Genomic DNA, 4,333 nt, shown 5'->3' on the forward strand with positions numbered 1-4,333 from the left:
ATGAGATGGCTGGATGGCATCACCGACTCGATGGACATGAGTTTGAATAAACTCAGGGAGTTGGTGATGGACAGGGAAGCCTGGCGTGCTGCGATTTATGGGGTCGCAGAGAGTCAGACACGACTGAGCCACTGAACTGAACTGAGGGACAGGGAGATGCAAGACATCATATCTATTCACTGGCAGAGCCTAACAAGTGATTGTCCTATTGCTCAGAGAGAATTGACAAAGGCAAGGGATCAAAAGTGGCTTGCTCTGCCTGACATCTGTCTCAGCACTTATGCAGACACATAACCCATTTCATCCAGAAAGAGGGAAAATGCTGCCTCTAACTATGGTAAAGTAGGTAGCACCAGTCCAGTCCTCCCACCATAAACAAATATAAAACTGGAATACTTATTCACTTGTTCATTCATTAACTTATTTCCCAATCATGTTTCAAAGAACTGGAGTCGAAACAGAGCATGACAGTACTGCTTCCTGAGCTGAAGAGGCAGAGATCAGAGTTTAGAGCAGCTAAAGCAGCTATAATCTGAGAGGTAGGTCATGGAAAAGAAGAGAGCTGTGGGACTTCCCTGGTGGTCCAATGGCTAAGATGCCACACTCCCAATGCAGGGGTCCAGGTTCAATCCTTGGTCAGGGAACTAAAGCCCACAGGCTATAACTAAGAGTTTGCACGCCACAACAAAAACATCTCACATGTCACAGCTAAGATCCCATGTGCTGCAACTAAAAGCCAGCACAGACAAGTAAATAAACAAATGTTTTTTAAATAAATAACTTTATTCCTTGAGGAACTAGAAAAAACAAGAGCAAACGAGCCCAAAGCTAGGCAGAAGGAAAAAAATAAAGATTAGGAAAGAGATAGAGAACAGAAAAATAATAGAATCAGGAAAACCAAAAGTTAGTTCTTTGAAAAGATCACACAAAACTGACAAGCTTTTAGCTAGACTAACGAAGGAAAAAGGTAGAAACACACAAATTACCCAAATGATTCAAGATAAAATAGAAATTTTCTACAGATTTGTAACAAGTAATGAGACTGAATCAGTAATCAAAACCTTCTAACAGCAAAGGTCAGGACCAGATGTCTGCACTGGTGGATTCTACCACACATTTAAACAAGAACTAACACCAGTCCTCTCAAATTCTTCCAAAAAAATGGAAGAGGAGGGAAATTAGAATGAGAATGGCCTTTCATTCTATGAGGCCAGCATTACCATGATGCTGAAATTAAATAAAAAATCACAAGAAAAAAAATTATAGACCAATACCCCTATGAATATAAATATAAAAATTCTCAGCAAAATACTAGCAAACCCAATCTAACAGCATATTCAAAGGATTATACTTCATGACCAAGTGGGATTTATCCCAGAAATGAAAGGGTGGTTCAACCATGAAAACCAATCAATATGATATAGCACATTAATAGAAAAAGGGGAGTGCTCGCTTCGGCAGCACATATACTAAAATTGGAACGATACAGAGAAGATTAGCATGGCCCCTGCGCAAGGATGACACACAAATTCGTGAAGCATTCCATATTTTTCAAAGAAAGAAGAATCTGAAGAGTCTGATGATGACATGGGCTTTGGTCTTTTTGACTAGATCTCTTTAGTAACACATTCAATAAAAAGCTGAGCTGTTAAAAAAAAGAGGGGGGGAGGAAATCATCTTAATTGATGAAGAAAAGGCATTTGACAAAATGAAAGAACTTTTCACGATTTAAAAAACACTCAAAACTAGGACTAAGAGAGAACTTCCTTGACATGATAAAGAGCATTCACAAAAAACACACAGCTAAAATCATACTCAGTAGTAAAAGACTGATGCAGAATAAAACTAGAATATCCATGTTCACTAGTGCTACTCAACATTATACTGGAAGCTTTAGCCAGAGCAATTAGAAAACAAAAAGAAACAAAAGACATTCAAATTGGAAAGAAAGAAGTAAAATTATATTTGCAAATGACATTACTCTATATGTTGAAAATCCTGAAGAATCCACAGACAGCTACTAAAACTAATAAACAAGCTCAGGAAAGTTGCAGGGTACAAGATGAAAATACAAACATTTGTTTCTATACACCACCAGTGAACAATCCAAAAATGAAATTAAGAATTCATTTACAATAGCATCTAACAGAATAAAATGCCTAGGAATAACTTTAATCTAGTAAAAGATGTATACACTGAAAATTGTAAACATTGCTGACAGAAATTTTAAAAGGCCTAAACGCAAAGACATCCTGTGTCCATAGGTTAGTGATAGCTTATGGTGAACAATGTCAGATTCATAATCTCCAAAGAAGATTTAGCTTCAGGACCAGGGTCCGGACTTGATCACTTGATTCTCTGTCCCTTTTCATACTTTAATAAAACTCTACTACATAAAGGTTCTTGAGTGATCAAGCCTGGTCCATCGTCCCGAAGCTAAACCTTCTTTGGAGATGATGAATCCGACATCATTCACTGTAAGCTATCATCCTGCGGGCTCGTCCAGGATCTTCAGGACAAGGTAAGAACACCCAGAGCTCTAGCCTCTGCTTTCTCCAAATACACATTTTCTGCTTTACTAACTCTACGGTGTGCATGTGTAAATGAACGACACACTCTGTGCAAAGCAAGTGAGGAGCCTTGCCCTGCGGTTTCACGGTGCCTCATAATGACTGAAGGGAAGCCTTGTTGGGGGTTTATACCAACCTGCCAACACCAAGAGACACCCAACGTCCCTGAGCAGGAAGCAGCCAGAAATGGGCAAAGAGTGTAGACCAAACTTTCCTTTCTCAGTCAACTTTTCCTGGTCTCTTTGACCATTTTGTAATTGAGCAGGGAATTACAACTACTAACATAATCTGTTGGATCATAGGCTTTCAAGGGACTTGTGATCCATGCTGTTATTGTGCACTTTTACTTAGACCCCATGTATGGAGTGCTTAGCCTCGCTAGACTAGGCAAGCCTTGCTAGAAAGCTACTAAGAGCACATTTGGGAGCAAGGCGGAACTCTAGCTCCAGGAACATCTCTCAGGCTAGAGGTTACTCTCTTGGCTGCCTGTCTCAGGGGCCAGCAACCTGAAAGTGAGTCTTTGTCACAGCTGTGTCTCCTATCTATGTGCATAGAAGCCCTGCTGGTGACCATGAGGTTTTTGAGGACACAGATTGGGAATTGCAGGATCTGGTCAGATTGGAAATGCAATGGGCTTCTTCCTTTGGTAGTGCTAGCTCTTGGAAGACCAGAGAAAGCTCCCTGATGGCTTCTGTCTCAACTCATTAGGTATTTCTTCTGTGGAAGCTGTGGAAATGAACTGGAAGGGTTGGCCCTAGTAGCTTAAGGACAAAAATCACTCTTTCCTCATTGGCCAACCCTCCACAACCTCTTTTGCTATCACACATACTGATGTGGTGACACTCAGCAGGGACATCTTAGTTGTTGTTCATCGCTTTATGACTCACCAGTCCTGTGGTCAGGACTACTCAGGAAAGTGTATAGGCACATGAAAGACAAATGCTTCCCCTAGTAGTACTAGCTTGGGAGGCATTCAGAAAAGCTACTCTGCTCCACCCCGAGTGGCATCAGAGGCAAAGGGCAAATCAAACAAAGGTCTTGGTGGTATGGAACTAAATCAATCTGGGATGCCATCAGGTCTACCTCTGGTGCATCTCCACTCGGCCTCGTTGGTAGAAACGGGAGGGACAAGTAAGACGCTTGTATTGGTAAGGGACAGACTAAGTTCGACCAGGAAAGGAAAGTTTCAGTGGAGAGTCTGTCTACACCCCCATCTAGAGCAGAAAAGGACGCTTCCAGTGGAAAAAAGCCATGGCTGTGGATGCCGCTTTTTTCTCTCTTACAGATGGGAGCTAACAGTTCCAGAACCACTCCTTTAAAATGTATGTAAAAACTGGGACAAGTTCAATCCCCCAGAATTTAAAAAGACACTCCTGATCTTCTTCTGTGATACTGAATGGCCACAGTATCCTTTGGAAGACAGGGAACGCTGACCTGTTGAAGGATCTCAATTATTGAAGTGAAGTCGCTCAGTTGTGTCTGACTCTTTTACGACCCCATGGACTGTAGCCTACCAGGCTCCTCCTATGGGATTTTCCAGGCAAGAGTACTGGAGTGGGTTGCCATTTCCTCTCCATCTCAATTATTACTGTTTTACTGTTTTACAACTAGACCAGTTCTGTAGAAAACAAGAGAAATGGGTAGAAGTGACATATGTGTTGGTCTTTATCTCTCTGCGAGACGTGCCAGACTTATGTCCTAAGGATGCAGGTTTGGGTGTGTAAACTTCAGCTCCCTCCTGTCCTCTTACTTTACCCCTGTAT

General features: G+C 41.6%; 1 non-coding gene across 1 annotated transcript; it reads left to right on the top strand.

Annotated features, from left to right (window-relative positions):
- Positions 1-1,445: 1,445 nt before the first annotated feature.
- On the top strand, positions 1,446-1,552 carry LOC136156604 (U6 spliceosomal RNA). The gene has a single exon (XR_010661098.1). It is a non-coding gene; the product is annotated as a U6 spliceosomal RNA (small nuclear RNA).
- Positions 1,553-4,333: the final 2,781 nt, after the last annotated feature.

Source organism: Muntiacus reevesi, chromosome 1 (assembly GCF_963930625.1).
Source record: "Muntiacus reevesi chromosome 1, mMunRee1.1, whole genome shotgun sequence".
In the NCBI taxonomy this organism is placed as follows: domain Eukaryota; kingdom Metazoa; phylum Chordata; class Mammalia; order Artiodactyla; family Cervidae; genus Muntiacus; species Muntiacus reevesi.